This window comes from Sarcophilus harrisii, chromosome 1 (assembly GCF_902635505.1).
Source record: "Sarcophilus harrisii chromosome 1, mSarHar1.11, whole genome shotgun sequence".
Classification (NCBI taxonomy): Eukaryota; Metazoa; Chordata; class Mammalia; order Dasyuromorphia; family Dasyuridae; genus Sarcophilus; species Sarcophilus harrisii.
In genome coordinates, this window is record NC_045426.1 from 650,105,700 (window position 1) to 650,122,384 (window position 16,685).

General features: G+C 46.3%; 1 protein-coding gene and 1 long non-coding RNA gene across 10 annotated transcripts in view; one reads left to right on the forward strand and one right to left on the reverse strand.

The window, feature by feature from the left end:
• The window catches only part of LOC116420765, a 35,927-nt gene extending 29,890 nt beyond the window's left edge, over nt 1–6,037 (forward strand). For all 6 annotated transcript variants that reach the window (XR_004231185.1, XR_004231186.1, XR_004231187.1 and 3 more), the window contains 2 exons: nt 5,303–5,386; nt 5,910–6,037. This is a non-coding gene — a long non-coding RNA (uncharacterized LOC116420765). The remainder of the gene's footprint in view (nt 1–5,302; nt 5,387–5,909) is intronic.
• ADGRL1 (adhesion G protein-coupled receptor L1) overlaps nt 1–16,549 on the reverse strand; it is a 62,524-nt gene extending 45,975 nt beyond the window's left edge. For all 4 annotated transcript variants that reach the window (XM_003760656.4, XM_031947700.1, XM_031947699.1 and 1 more), the window contains exon 1: nt 15,572–16,549. The gene's annotated coding sequence lies outside the window, so the exon portion shown is untranslated. The remainder of the gene's footprint in view (nt 1–15,571) is intronic.
• Between the last annotated feature and the right edge of the window lie 136 nt (nt 16,550–16,685).

The following is a 16,685-nucleotide window of genomic DNA, read 5'->3' on the forward strand; positions in this document are numbered from 1 at the left end:
TAAAAGAAAACGTATCTGATTTTCCTTACAAGATTGTTGTAAGGAAATCACATTGTAAATTCTGAAGCGCTATTGAAAGGGGAACTGTTTCTGTTAAGATGCCCTGGACAAGTCTGCCTCAGCAGCCATCCAAGGGCAAAAGGGGTTGTTTCTTCAGGTGGAGAGCTCCCTACCTTGGAGGTCTTCAAGCAGAGAAAGCCAGCTGACCGTTTTTTGGGAGATATATTGTAGGGCTAATTCTTGCCTAGCTAGTTAGACTAGATGGCCTCTGAGGTTCAATAAACTTGGTCCCTCCCAGCCCTAGAGGGCCAGAAAACTAGTGGCCTTGATTGGGCAGAAACAGTGCTGGGCACAATACTGGGCATGAGGCCAGGACCCTGCTACTCTGTGGAATAGAGGCTGTTGGCAGCACCTGGCATGGTGCCCACCAGGGACGAGGAAGCTCTTGTGTTTTTCTCTTCCTTGGTACTAGCTGCTCCCCTGCCCCCACCCCAGGGAGCCTCAGCCAGTGCACCTGGTACCCAGGGCAAGAGACTAGATGGATGGGGGGGGGGGGGGGGGGGGGGGGGGGGGGGGCGTGGGGTGGGGGTGGGGGGGGGGGGGGGGGGGGGGGGGGGAATGCAGAGCCACAGGGCTTTGGTAGGCATGGTCCTGAGAAGGGCGGGGTAAAAGGGAATGCCTGGGTTCTGGCAATGACATTGGTGTTAGAGACAAAGGAACTATAGAATTCTAAAGCTCAGAGAAAGCTTGGAAAGAAAATTGATCTGTACTTCGCAGTCTCCTCGCCAGTAATCTAGACAGTACTTACTTAATATCTTCAGGGATGGGCAAGTCACTACCTCCTGAGGCAGCTGGGCCAGGTCTGATCATAAAGAATGTATTTGTTTAACATCAGGAAGAAATCCCACCGCCTGTAATTTTCTCTTATCTTTCCTAGATCTGCCTCTGGGCTAACATCCCTCAATTTTCCTCATACCATGTGAATTTGCTTACATGTCTTAATGTGCCATCACCACCCCTGCTCCCATCCCCCCAGCTCCAATAGGATGTAGGATGTTATTTCCTGGAGGCAAGGATCTTTAATTTAGTTTTGATTTTATCTTTGCGTCTGTAGCTAGGGCTTACCACATAGTAGGCTCTTTAATATTCTTGGGATTACACTAAATAAAACAATCTCCTTTCCACACTCTAGGAGTCCTTCAAGTATTTTAGAAATGTCTTCCTAGCTCTTAAAATTTGATACCCAGAACCAAACATGGTAATCCAGATGGGATCTGACTAGGATAAAGAACTCGGGGCTTTATTGCCTCTTGCTTCATAAGTGATGGCGTGCTGAACCCAGAATCAGCAAGGTCTGGGTTCAAATACAGCCCTAGACACTAGCCCTGTGTGAGGCTGGGCAAGTCACTTGACTGATTCAATTTCCCTGTCCTCAAACCCTAAAATGCAGATAAGAATAGTACCTACCTCCCAGAGTTGTTGTCAGGATAAAATAGACTAAAATTTATAAAACGTTTAGTATAAAACTATAGCATAATTAGGTGGATTTGGAGTAAATGACTGGATTCCAAAAGTAGTCATTGATAGTTGGTTTCATGTTAGCTTGGAAAGGAGTTTCTATAGGAATAGATCTGTGCTGGTTTTGTACTAGTTTGTTGTTTTTGTTTTCTCAATAGTATTTTATTTTTCCAAATACATGTAAAGATAGGTTTTTTTTTTTTTTTTTTTTTTTTAAGAGCTTAGAACAGTCCCTCAAAAATAGTGGATGCCTAAAAAATGCATATTTCCTTCCTTAGCCTTGATGGCTATGTTTCTCTTAAATACTCTTTTTCTTCCATTTGAATTTGTTTTTTCCTCCCATCACACTATTGTTACAATTGAGTTTTTTGGACAATGGATAGCCTTCAAATTTTATTTCACTAGTTCCTGTCCAAATCTTTTTTCCGTTTCCCAAAGGTCTGTTATAATACAGACCACCATCACTTCAGCATCTCCTGATAATAGAAAGAGAACGGTGTGGGATCAGGGATTAGTATGAGCTGGAAAAGACACAGTTTAGAAAACAATGAATTTTAGCCTTCCTAGAACTGACAGATGAGGAGGGACATGAGATGCAACGATAACTATAATTCTTCACCACTTGGTATAATAATTTAGACACATGCCAAACAAAATGCTGGGAGTGGTGTCATGGGGATAAATTTATGAAGGAGGGTACTTAAGGGAAAGCTACCTGGATGGGACTGCATTGGGCTGAGTATAGGGTTCAAGTCGGGAGGACAAGGTTGGTATCCTAGCTTTGCTGTTTGGTATTTACAGTGCCTTGGATTGGACTTTTAGTTGCTTTGTGTCTTAGTTTCTTTGTAAAATGGAAGCAAGGAGGAGTGGACTAGCTAGTCTCAAAGATCTCTTCCACTTCAAAATTCTAGAAATTCCTATCTTGTGGTGGAGAAGCAGCAGAAGAATTGAGTGCAGTTTTCTCTGGCTCATCTCCTAGGCAGGGATCCTGTTAGTCCCTGAGAGGATGTTTTCTCAGTCCAGCATCAGGAGTGACATCTCCTTAGCTCTGGACTCTATGCGAATCTTAAAGAGTCCTAGAATCATGTTAACTCTTTTGGCTACCATATGGAGTTTATAATCATTGACAGCCCCTTCTCCCGCCCCCCCCCCCCTTCCATTTGTTTCCAGCCACACCTTCCTGATTTGTACTGATTTAATTGAACTCAGGTATGGAAGACTTTATATTTATTCCTATTCAAATTTATTTGACCAGTTTTTGCCCAAATCTTTCTTTTGAATCCCAAAAGACAATGCTTACAATATGGTACGATGTTCACTTAAATGTCTACTGATTCACTTGTGTCTTCCTGAGGAAGATAACAGTTTAGGATAAGTCCCAGCCTTTATGGAGCTGACAGTAAGGGTGCAAAGTATGCAAGGGGGGGCACACTTTGAGTCCAAGTCGCCCTGTGTGACATCTCTGTGTCTGTCTCTCTCTATCTCTGTCTCTCTCTGAGGCACTCAGGGTTAAGTGACTTGCCCAGGGTCACATAGCTAGTAATTGCCTGAAGTCAGATTTGAATTGAGATCCATCTGACTCCAGTGGACCACCTGGCTGCCCCAGGCTTTCCTACTCTCCATGGATGGAAGCTGAAAGAGAAAAGAAAAACAGGGCTGAGGGGTTTTCCCCAATGAAGGTCCCTGCATGTCTGGGCACCTCTGCTTCTTCATCTACCAGGCTGTGGGCGAGAAAGTGGCAGCCAGATGGGGAGTGACTGGGTGGGAGACAAGGAGACTTAGCCATTGAAATATGGGGAGGTAAAAGGAGTCAGAAGGCCCTGACTGTAATCGTGGCCAAGTCACCATCTCTTGGCTTCAGCCTCCTCATCTGTAGAATGGGAGGGTGGCTCTAGATGGTCATTCTTGTGGCTCTGTCATAGGAAAGCTCACTGAGCATGCCCCGGCCCGGGCTCTGTCCTCAGCAGGGGTGGGTGGGGCCCATCAGAGAAGGGGGGAGGGAGGGTGACAGGAGGTGAACAGACTGCTTCAGCATCCCCCCCCCCACTTACCCAGCTTCAGAAGCCAGTTACCATAGCAACCCTCTTGGCTTCACAGGCCCTCAAGTGTTGTGGGGGAGAACAGGGGCTGGGTGCCCACGCAGGCTCCCCACCCCCCCTTCTCTCAACCTCTTGCCTTCTGTGGCTCCTCCCCGATTCTAATCGGGCTCCATTATCCATCCATCTCAGTTTAGATACTCAGTCCCTTACACCCGGAACCCTAAATACTTCCCCCTGCATCCCCCTTTCCTACTTCTTATCTCTATTAGTCTCACTATTCATGCTGGAGCTCTGGGGCAGCCTCCAGTGAATTCCGGCCTCGGCTAATCTCCTCCAGGCAACTCATATTTATAGAGCTCTTTAGTATTACATTTAGTATTATAATAATATTACCAATGTCATTATATTAGTATTCCCACCACTGCACATATTAGTATTATATGCTTTATAGTTTTTTCTCATCTGATATTTGCTGTGTGCATCCCCATTTTATGGATAAGGAAATTGAGGCCCAAAGAGATGAAGACATTCACCCACAGTCATATATCTAAGAGGCTGGCAGAGCTTGAACCAAGGCCTATCTCCAAGTGCCTCGTTTTTTGTCTCACATGCTTCCTCTCACAGAATCTTAGAGCTGGAACAAACCCCAGAGGCCTTAGGCTTTCCAATACCGGAAGAAGGCTTCCCTTTACCTACCTAACAAGTGTCATCCAGTCTCTCAATCCAATTCAACAAACATTTATTAAGCATTTATGCTACTGTAGTGGACTAAAGAAACAAAGACCATATGAAATAGCTCTTGCCCTCAGGGAGCTTACATATTACTGTGGAAGGGGGGAAGATAAAGAAGTCCAATCAAACAGGAAGAGGCAGTGGGATAGTTGGGAAGAGGAGAGTGAGGAAAGACTCTTGTAAGAAGTAGCTCAGAATTGTGCAATGAAGGAAGAAGGAAGGTATTCTAAAACATAGATGAGGAGGGAGGACATTTCAGATGTGGAGAAACTGCTCAGGCAATGCACAGAAGCAAGAGATGGGTGAAATGTCAGGTATTTAGAACCTGTTAGTGCAGGTTGGTTTAACCAGAATGGAGAGTATATTAAGGGAGTAATATGAAATGATTGAAAAGGTAAGTGGAAATAAGGTCATGGAGAGTTTTAAATGCTAAGCCTAGGAAGTCTGTTGATCCTAGAAGCAATAGGGAATCACTGAAAATTCTAGAGTGGGGATGACATAGTATTGTATATGTTTTAGGAATATCAATTTGTCAGTCTTACGGAGAACAGACTGAACAGGAGACTAGAGACAAGGGAACCAATTAGGAGGCTATTGAAATAGAACAGTTATGGAGTGATTAGTGGCTAGGATAGTGTAGAGACTGTGTTACTAGGGAGAAAGAGATGTCTCAGAGGTAGGATCAACAAGGCTTGGTAAAGAGAGGGGAAAGGGAAAGCAGCAATGAAGATGGTTCCAAAGCTGTGAAAATGGTGGTCTCCTCTCAACAGAATGGGGCTGGGCCGAGGGAAGTTTCAGAACAAGAATGGATATTTGGGGGAAATCATGAGTTCCATTTTGGGCAAGTTGATTGAGTTACCTATAGCATGTTTGGTTAGAACTATCCAACAATCTGTTAGAAATTCAGGACTAGAGACTGGGAGAAAGATTAGGACTGAATATATAAATATGGAAGTTGTTTACATAGGAAGATAATTGAACCTTTTTTTTTTTTTTTGGTTGTTTTTTTCAAGATTACTAAGGAAGAGTGTCTACAGGGAGAAGAGGACTCAGTCAACCAGTTAATAAATATCTATTAGATGACTACTATGTGCCAGGTACTATGCTGGGGATATAAATAGGACAAAAAACAATACTAGCCCTCAGTCTACACTCAAAGGTAGCCCGACTCATTCCACTTTGGGATTACTCACATTTTTAAGAGGTTTTCCCTTATATCTAGCCTAAAGTTGCCTATGCAGTAATCACCTATTATGCTTAATTCTGCCAAATTTGATAGCCAAGTAGTCAAGTCTAATCCTTTTTTCCAAATGGCAGCTCTTCAGATTTTTGAAGATAGCTATGACATCTCCTCTGAGCCTTCTCTAGGCTGAACATCCCTAATTCTTCTAGTCGCTTTCATACAGCATAATGTCCAGATTATTCACCGTTCTGGCCTTCAATATCCTGGTTTTTGGTGTCAAGGACACTTGATGGGATTTGAAACCATAGAACACATTCTAGGTGGCCTCACAAGCCCAGGACTTTCCATAAAAATTATGTCCCAGTCCTCAGGGAAGACTCTCCCCTCCACTTAGACTAATTCTAGGCTGATCTAGTGCTTATTATCTTTTCTCCTAGACTGTTGTCATATTACTACCTACTGGCCTTCGGATCTTGGTCAAATCACTTTAACTGCTTCATCTCAATCTCTTCATCTGTAAAATGAGGAATTGAACTAAACTAAAGGTTTTTTAACCTTGGGGTTTGTGAACTTTTAAAAAATTTATGACTGTTTCAAAAAATATATTTTCCTTTGTAATTCTAGGTATTTTATTTTATGCACATAAAAACACTCCTCTCATAGGGGGTCCATAGGCTTCACCAGGCTCTCTAATGGCTGTGCTGTGAAAGTAGTAAAGGATTCTAAAAGATGGAGGTGACAAGAGAACATAATCTAAACATTGGGGACCATTTATGCAGAGGGAGCATTTGTGCAAACCCCTGGGAAAGATGATCTTTGAGTCTCCCAGCTCTGTTATTCTGCAACCTCTAAGTCTCTTCTCTCTGGGTTCAGCTTCTTAAATTTGTAAAATGATGGATTATATTACACTGGATGGTGACTTTGGTTCTTTCTAGTTCTAAAACTCTTGCTTAACTTCCCCTAGGCTTTTGAGGAAGCCTATTTAATTAAATTCAAGAAACATTAAGTGCTTATATGTAAAGTACCATGCTAGGCACTGGAAATATAACCCCCCCCCCCACACACACACACACACACCTCAGAAAGTTTATATTCTACTCCATTTCACTGGAGTTCAATTCTGTCAACTGGGGCAGACGGGAGAGGAATAGGCCTAAAGCATGATACTTGCAACTGGAGAAAAAGTGAGGCTTAGATGGCTAGCTCCCTGCAAATGGGAGAAGAGACCAAATAGTAAGGGGTGAGAGATCTCCTTCCTTTCAGATCTTGTCATTCATTTCTACCTTCAACCTATCCTCAACTGATCATATTCATTCCTGGAAAATCATCTTTACACTGGTTACTCCACCTGTCTCACCCCCCCCCCCCCCCATCCCATCCTCTTTACTTAGGGTTTCAGTAATCCCATCCCATCCTCTTTACTTAGGGTTTCAGTAATTCCATATTGGAAAAGCAAATTGTGGGACAGATGCCCAAGATCAAACCTAAACTCCTTAGGTTGCTCCTGGTCCTCTTCCCACGCTGACCTTGAACCTAACTTGAAATATTTTCTTTCCAGCAGTCTTCCTTTCCTGCCAAAATCACAGACTCTCTAGATCAAATAGAGCCTGTGCAGAGCTTATCCCATACCTGAAGAGGAACCCTTCTTAAACTACCCCAACAATTCTTCCTCCAGCCTTCCAAGGAACATTCCCAGTGCCTGATATTTCACTATCTTCCAAAGCTACCTATTCTATTTGTTCATTTGGATCAGTTCCAATTGATAAAAAGGGGCAGAATCTATTTCTCCACCAGTTCCTGCTTCCTTCCTCTACTTCCTATCTCTAATCTAGTTGGACCAAACAAAACAAGTCATATCCTTCTTCAATACTGGAAGACAGTTTTGTTCTACTGAACTGAAACTGAGACAGTTTCATGTTCTTCCTCAATCTTTCCTTCTCTGGGTTAAACATACTCAGCTCTTTCAACTGATAGAGACGGAAATATATAGGATCCAAAGCCAGAAAACTAGGGTTCATATCCTGGTGCTGTCATTAACCACCTGTATGATCCTAACCAAGTCATCTCACCTCTCTGAGACTAATTTTTTTCTCATCTATAAAAGAAAGTAAGTACAGTAGATAATTTCTACCCCTCACCTCCAGTTCTGTACTTGCCATTCTTATATGGCATGACTTCAAGCCCCTTCTTCATCTTGGTTGCCCTTTTCTAGATATAGTTCCAGTCTGAAGTCTCCAGTATCTAGAATGAAATATAGTATTCCAAATATGCTCTGATAAAGCTGAGGACAGTGGGACCATTACCTTCCTTATTTGGAATACTATGCTTTTTTCATGCAACCTAAGATTCTGTAATTTTAATTGCTGTAATATAGTCAACTCAGATTTATCTTAAACAAGTCCACCAACTTTTTCCACAAGAAGTATTGTCTAACCATAGTACTGCCATGTTGAGTTTGTGCAATTAACTTTTTATACCTAGATATGAAACTTTATATTTACCCCTGTTCAATGACCCATCCTTTCAGCCTATTGAAATACTTGTAGGTTATGATATAATATTTATAAAGTGCTTAGCACAACGAGTGGCACTTATTAGTTTCTCCTTTTTTCATGATTCAGTTATCCAATGTGTTAACTCTCTTTTCCAGGTTCATGTAATTTGGAATTTTGATGAACATGGCAGTTATGCTCTAACCCAGGGCTTCTTAACCTAGAGTTCATAGGAATCCTGGTCCACAGATATATTTTTGGGGGTCCATGAGCTTATATGGGAAAATATTTTAATAACTTCTGGTTTTCTTGACAATCCTGTATATTTTTTATTCATTTAAAAACATGATTCTGAGAGGAGGGGGATCCTTAGGTTTCGTTTCCCTGATGACTGAAGGGGATTCATGACACAAAAAATGGTGAAGAATCTTTGTTCTAGTCCAACTGAGTTATTCTTTGTTACCCAAATAAACCAGAGACCCACCAGCCTCCATACCTTTGTTCAATAGTCATTGTACCTGCAATTGCCTCTTTCCCCTTTTCTATTAAATTTCTACCCATCTTTTAAAATTTAACTCAAATTTGACTTCCTCCCTGATTCATACAATTGACAAATCATTTATAAAGTGCCTGACAAGTGGAAGGCATCATCCTAGGCATAAAGATAAAAACAAAGTAATCCCTGTCCTCAAGGAGCATATATTCTACTGGAGGAATGGCAGTTAGGTGGTATAGTGGTTAGAGCACTAACCTGGAGTCAGGAAGACTTGAATTCAAATTCAGCCTTAGCTCAATAATCCTGGGCAAGTTATACAAACTTTGTTTGTCTTAGTTTTCTCATATGTAAAAATAATAATGGTCTTAAGTCAGAATATTTTTGTGAGGACCAAATGAGATATTTGTAAAGTGCTTAACAAAGTGTCTGGTATTTAATAAGTGCTTATTTATTTCTAGAGCATGGATGTGATTGGCCCTCTTTAGTAACTATCTTCCCATTTGGATCTCACATATCACTTTGCTTTATATCTTCATTTAGTTTTTATATAGTATTAGATAATAGGCCATGTGTTTCTATATTACCTCCTTAGTAGATTGTAAGCTCCATGAGGGCAAGACAATCTTATTTCACCCTCAGCACTTCCGTACAGCGGGATTCTGTATACAGTATAGGATTTTGAATTAATCTGAAGGTAGCTAAGTGTTACAGTGGATAAAGTGCCAATCTTTGAGTCAGCAAGACATACCTTCATGAGTTAAAACCACAGTCTTGGAGATTTACTAGCTGTGTGACTGTGAGGCAAGTCATTTAACTCTGTTTGCCTCAATTTCCTCATCTGTAAAATGATCTGGAGAAGGAAATGGCAAATCACTCCAGTATCTGTGCCAAGAAAACCCTAAACATGGTCACAGAGTCAAGCATGACTAAAAAATGACTGAACAACAAATGAATTAATCTATGATTTCATCCAACTCATTGATAAAAAAAAAAATGAAGCCCATGGATTCAGAGATTTTAGAGCTAAGAGGTACCTTAGGATCAAGTCCAGCCCCTCATTTTACAGATGTGATCAATGGCACTCAGAATTGTTTAGTAATTTGCCCAAGAACATGAAAGTGGCAAGGAGCAGAGTTGGGATTTGAAGCTAGGGATTACAGACCCAATATTCTTTCTTACACCACTAACACACTTAGTCATTGGGCTCACCATTCTACATTTATTCCAATCTTTGCTCATACTATTCCCCCAATCCTTTGGAGCTTTCAAAGCTCAGCCCAAGTCCCATCTCCTCCAGGACTGTGGATTAACTCATAAGGCCTACAGAGCTCTCTCTGGAGCCAGATTTCTCCACAGACTCAGAGCCTTCCCCCACTCCCAAGCAGCTCATTAAGATACAGAACATCCCCTTGTACTGTTCTCTGGATGTTCCAGATGTGAGTCTAAGTGACCCCCGCCTACAAATTAACATAAGCTCCTTAAGATGCAAGGATGCGTTTTTCCCTGTGGTCTCCTTGACCCAGTCTGCTTGTACTCTGGCACAGCTCTTAGCATATTAGGGAGCTCAGTTGACTGGAACTGAAGACAATGGGGGGGAGCTGTCATTTATATTTTCCTCTCTCCCACCCAAGCCTTTCATTCACCTTTTATTCAGTACACCTCGCTCTCTGGAGGGGAAGAAAGCTCACCATCCCTGTCCTCTCAGAGCCTTGTAAAATCTAGAGCTAGAAAGCTGTTTAGAGATTGCTGGGAACAATCCACATACAAAGGAAGAAACTGAGACCTAGCAAAAGATCAAGGATCTAGACCCCAGAAATCCTAAGATCACATGGGCAGAGGATGATGGGAATTCTCCAGTGTCTCACAGGAGGTCAATGGGAGTTTATTAAGCATTCACTAGGAAGAAGCCATATAAAGTTCCCAAATAGGAGTCACCTCCCATGGAGTGGGGGGTTGGAGTCAAGGAAGGTGTCTTAGAGAAAATGGGACTTTTCCAGGTCCTTGAAGATTGGTTTCAGTAGGCAGAGGATTGAGTAAGGGGCCTAGCAGACTTAGTGTCCATTCAAGATGTTTCTATCTTCTTTCATCACAGACATAAGTGGCATAAACTGGCTCTCAGTTAACAGACAACACAGGCCTAGGATGGAGTTTGGTCAGACTGACCAAGTCAAAGGGAAATTTTCCCTCTTTCGACTTCTCTATTTCCAAGACAAGAAAGCTAGACTGGCTCCCTGGCTCCCTTTAAATTGTCCTTAGGGATCTCCCTTTCTTCCTGTTATTCTGTGACATTCACTATATGATTCTGGGCAAGTTGTTTGACTTCTTTAAACCTCAGTTTCCCCATATGTTAGATGGAAGAATAATTCTTTCATGACCTATCTCACAGGACTGAAGTAAGGAAAAAAGATTGCTAGAAAAATGAAAATTATGCTGCTCCTGACCCCTCTCCAGAGACACAGGACACTAGCCAGAGATCTCGGCCTACTGCTATAGCCACTGAGATCTCTCAAGTGGAATAGACTCTTTTTTTATTCCTACGGACTATTCATTCCTTCTTCCTACCCTCCATCCCCAAATTTCAAGAGAAGCTGAGAAGAGAAAGGAAAAACCTCTTTACCCAGGAATCCTGAGCATCTCTTCTTACTGCTTCCCCCCAGAGCTAGTTATCCCACCACCTGCCCTTTGCTTTTCACCTACTGGCCCACCCACAGGGCACCAGAGCAAGATCCCAGCTTCTGGTTCTTAGACCCAGGGAATCCCAGAAGAGGGAGGTCCCCTGTAAGATACTTCCTCTTCTCAGGGAGACTCAGGTCCCCCCCCTCCCCAGGGGCAGGGGTCGGGGGAGGGTAGGCTGTCTGCTGTCTATTGTCTAGAAATTGAAGCCCAGGGCAGCAAAGCCCACACTGAAACCAGATCTTCCCATGTCCTTGGTCACGGCTGGAGTGGGGGAGGGATCAGAAGACCACAGACAACTTTTAAAGGGAAGAGGACTCAGAGAAGACAGAATTATTGTGTTCTCTCCCCTCATCTTTGGAAATGGCTAGCATAGTGTCTGGCACACAGGAGGAAATTGCTAAATGCTTGTTTTCAATTTTTATTGGCATAAATCTGGGAGGGACCTAAAATTATCTAGGTCAGCCTAATTTACAGATGAGGAAACTGAGTCCTAGAGAAGGAAAATGGTCTGAGGCCACACAACTCCTAATGGTACAGCAGCTCTCCTGAGCCCAAATTCAGGACCAGGATAGCATCTCATGAGATGTGCCAGGCTTATACATGGATTATACATGGATCACCTGCACACACATGTATGATTAAACCCAGGTAAACATGCAACCACATACAAAGACATGCACGTAGATGCACACAAACTCATATAAAGACAACAGAGACATAATTATCTACTTCTTGCCTCCACATATAGCAAAAGCCACAGCAGATCATTCATGCAGTTCATGGGCTGAATCTGACTTTCCCTGGCTCAGCAGGTAGCCCTCCAGGCTAGATACCCTGCCTGCCTCCTTCCTAAACTTTCCTCTCCTGAGGTTTTCCATGCCCCAGGGTTCTTAAGCAATAACTCACTCCCCTTCTTTGGGAACCCAAACAGTTTGCCTTCAGGTCCTCTATCCCCCTTCTTACAGAAGGGCTCGAGGACATGAGGGAATATACCTCTTCTGTCCAGAGAAGCATGGGACACACATGTTTATTCCCAGCCCCAAAAGTGGAGGAAGACGGCAGCTACTTGGTACAGTGGATAGAGCACCAGCCCTGAAGTCAGGAGGACCTGAGTCCAAATCTGACCTCAGGCACTTAACACTTCCTGGCTGTGTGACTCTAGGCAAGTCACTTAATCCCAATTGCCTCAGCAAAAAAAGTGGAGGAAGGTATTCATATAGGAAAGTCCATCGTGCCACCCAAGGGTGTGGGGTCAGAAGTTCCCATCAGACACTGGCATGTTCACAGTAGTCACAATAAGGTTGGGGGTGGGAGAGGAAGGGAGGAGGGGCAGGAAGCAGAAAGGGAAGGAAAGTGATGGGCACTAGAATGGAAGTGGGAGGGAGAGGCCCACGCATGTGCGTGCACATGTATGTGGTGATGTGTCTCTGTGCATGGGTACTGATTGTCGCTGGCGAGGGATCGAATTAGTTCCTTTTCCCTCTTTCCAGATGATTTTTCATCTCTGTAATTAATGGGCAAGTCAGCGCTGAACGGCATGGCAGGCAAATTGCTAGTTAGGGAAATCACGGATAATTTTCTCGATATGATAATGAAGGTTGTATTCCTTCTTTTATTCTCCCTGTTTTCATCCTACTTTTAAGTAATAAATTCAGCATTAGAGGGAGGAGTGAGTGGGAGAAGGGGAGAAGTCACCCACCCTCTAAGACCTGGGTCTGACCTGAGTTAGTCCTGGTATGCACCCCATCCTAAAAGGACAAGTGGACCCAAGGTCTGGATAAGGTGAAGGGGGGTTGGTAAGGGAGAGGAACCTGGGGGCTAGTTGATAATGGAAGGGGAAGACATACCACCCCAATGTCAAGAAAGGCTTCTGTACTCCTTTACTCAGATTTTTAGCAGGAAAAGCAAAGGATGGAGGGAGAAGACCAAGTGAACTGGATTTGGGTAGGGCCAAGAAGGAGATAGGAGGGAGCAAGAAAGCTACTGAGGGCAGAAATCTCGGCTCATCACCCTATGAGAAAGGGAATATGGTCTGAGGAAAGAAAGCCGGGGCAGAGTGGAATAGAGCAGCAGAGGGTGCTGGGAATTTTCTGGGAGAAGGCTTTTAGGCCACTATCTAGGGGCTAAGGCTATGATAGATGATGAGGAATGGGTTGTTGAGGGGGTGGAGTCTAAGACAGGAGGTATCATCCCTCAAGGGCCCTTGGGAACCATACCCTGTCTTTAGAAAGTACACTGACCCTTCCCTTCCTGCCTACCTGTCCTGAGATCTCCCCCCAAAGGCCCCAGGCTCTTACTGAATGACAGGGGGCTTATTATATAGGGAATAGGATAGGGAGGGAGAGAAGGAAAGAAGCAGCCATATTGGCATCCATTTTATCCCCTACGCCCCAGTGTCCACACCCCATATGTTTGGAAATGAAAAGACAGAGCTATCAAGAACTGGATGAGGAAGAAATAAAGGAAGGGATGGGATCATAGGATTTCAAACTGCTTTGAATCCAAGCCCTTCATTTAACAGAAAACTGAAAGCCCAGAAAAGGACTTCTCTAAAGTCTTGGGAAATAGGCTGAGATTAGGATGCATTTTCTTAAAAGGAAGAAAAGCCAAAGAGGGGTGGTCAGAATCTTTCACTCCACTTTGATGAGATTTCCTCATGGGGCAGACCCTCTGTTCTGGGGAGAGACAACAGGACACCAGGGATCTCTCTCCAAACATGGGGAGAAGGGAGTCTACTCTATTTGGCCAGAGATTATAGGGGAGGTGATTGGCAGGGCCATTTACTTGGTATTGTGTGTGTGTGTGTGGTTTGAAGTAGAGGTGGTATGCCTGTGTTCTGTATATGTCCTTTCCCTTTCCTAAACTGTAATCTCTGGATGCAGAGATTTTTTTCATCCTGATAGAAAACAAAGCCTTGCACTCTTGTTTGTATGTGCTTAATTTGTTAAAATTTCCATCTGTATATAAGATTGAGATGTGTGTGGGAACAATGAGGGCTATATACCTGTGCTGGGTATGGAAGGGTTGGGTTTGTGTTCCTGTGGGGGCGTAAGAAGTTGAAGCGTGTACAAGGTTAGGGGATTATATATTTGTTGGTGGGACTGTATATGAGGGGCGATGTTAACATGTCCCTCTGGGAGGTTATTGCTTCAGGACACAGACAAATGTCGTCTGCCCTCTCCCGCCAGTCACCTTTTCAGTGGTTATGATTAGTTCCCCTTTAGCTCTCAAGACCCTTCTGTGGTTGAGATTTTTGGAGAGGAACAAGGCCAATCCCCTTTCCCCCACACACAATTCAGGGCACGGCTGGAATGGGGGTGGTAGGGAAATATCCCTTTCCCTTTTCCCAAGCCTGACATCTCAGGGACCAGAGCAAGGGGGGAGCATGATTGACATTCTTTCCCCCCTTCCACCAGCTGCAGATCGAGGGGGAATAGGATGCAGGGGTCTAACACCAATCGATGACAGAAATAAGCGACCAAGCTACCTCTTCTACTCCTCCTAGCCCGACAGAGCCATTCCACCCCAGGAGCCCGGGCCCGTGCTCAGGTCCTCGGCACGTTCCTTAGGGGACCGCAGCGGCAGGCGGGAGGGGAGCCTCTAGCAGGAGACGCCGCCACGACACCCAGACAACCCCTCCCCCAATCACTTCCCCCCTCCTCTCGGAGAAAAACAACCAAAAAAGGAACATATATATGTATATGTCCACACATACATACACATGTATGTATATGTATATCCATAAGCATCCTGCAGTATCAGCCCTTGACACAGCTCCTCCAGGGGTTGGAAGACACATATCGGAGACACACAACCAGACACCCACACAGCCCGGAGAACACACTATCACAGCCACACAGATACCAGCCGGTACATACATACACACAAAGACACACGACAGCAAAATCAGACACATGGACACACACACACACACACACACACAGTCGGATACACAAAGATACATTCAGGCATAGACACCCAGACCCAGCCTCTCTAGCCCCGCTTGTGTCACACCGCGGATCGACGCTGCCTCTCTTTTCCGCACCTCCCCCCTACCGCCCCCCCCCCACCCCCCAGCTCGCGCCAGCACCTCGGCTAGCTCACAGCTGGTGCCCAGCTCCGCGGCGATAGCAACCCCAGAGCCTCCCCACGGGCAGCTCTGCGGCTACAACGCCCCCGATCCTCCCCACCCCCAAATAGAAGCAAAAATGATTCGAACCCCCATCCAGCCACCACCTTTCCAGACAAGACTTCATCCCATCCACCCCTCCTCCCCCACGCCCTTCCTCGGCTCACTCCCATCCTCCGCATAGGGGCAAGACCCGGACGTGGGCAAGGGGCAGACAAGGTTCCCCCGACCCGTGTGCCCCAGACACCTGGCCCAGGTGTGACATCCCCTCCCCCATGTCCCTCTATCCCTAGCGTGGACACTCACCTATCCAGGGGCGGCTCACTCTCCTCCTCAGTCCTCTCCTCTCTCCTGCGGCTTCTCGTCCCCGGGCCCCCCGCCCGGCACATCTCCCGGAGCCGAGGAAGGGGGGTGGTGGCGGAGAGAGGGCGGGCTCCGGGGCTCCCCCTCCCCCAGCCCACCGCCACCACCACCAAAAATTTAGCGGGGGAAAAAATCGAATTTGACAATCCACTCCCCAGCTGGGGGTGGGTTGGGGGCGCAGGCTCCGGGGCTGGAGGCGCAGATCGGGGCGAGTGGGTCTTTTTCCCCCCTGGTGTGGGAGGGAGCTGGGGGAGGGGAGTGGGCAGCGTCAGGGCTCTGGGGCCCGGGGCTGGGGCGAGGCGGCAGCGACACGAGCGGGCAGCATCTCTCCCCCGCTTTCTCTTGGCTCCCCCGACGGCGGCGGCGGCGGCACGTGTGAGTCCAGCCGACTCCCCCCGCCCCCCCTCCGACGGCGGCGGCGGCGGCGGCGGCAGCGGCGGCGAAGGGGTTAACGGGGCAGCTCCAGCCCCCCGCCCGCTGCCCCCAGCCGGGCGAGGCCGCTCCGGGACTCCCGCTCAGCCATCCGCCGGGGCCTCCTCTGCGGATGCGAAACTGCGGGGGACCCAGGTCCCAGGACAGCTACCTGGAGTACTGCTGCTGCGGCGGCTGCTACGAGAACGAGGGGCTCCCGCCCCTACGGCTCGAGCTCCCTGCAGTGCCCGCGGGGGGCTCCAAGAGAGCGGGGAACTTGGGGGGAGGTGGCGCGGAGCTAATGGAGGAGCTCGGGAAAAGGGGGGGCGGCTAGAGAAGGAGACGGTGGCTGGCGGCGCGTTGCATGGCGGGGGGGAGGGGCGGAGCTGGGGCGGAGAGGGGCGCTGGGGCCCTGGCCCCCTTTTGCACCTCGGGATGAACGGATGGAGCCGGCGCCCGGACACAGCAATGACAAGCCGCCTGCCTGTTCTCTTCGCTCTCCAGCGCACCAGCTACGGGAGGGGAGGAGAAGGAAGGGGGGGGCGGTAGGTAGCGGCAAAACTCGGCCTGGAGCTCCGTACAGGACCGGGGTCGTTGCAACCAGCACCAGTGCAGCGAGGGAAAAAACAAAAACACGGCTTGGATT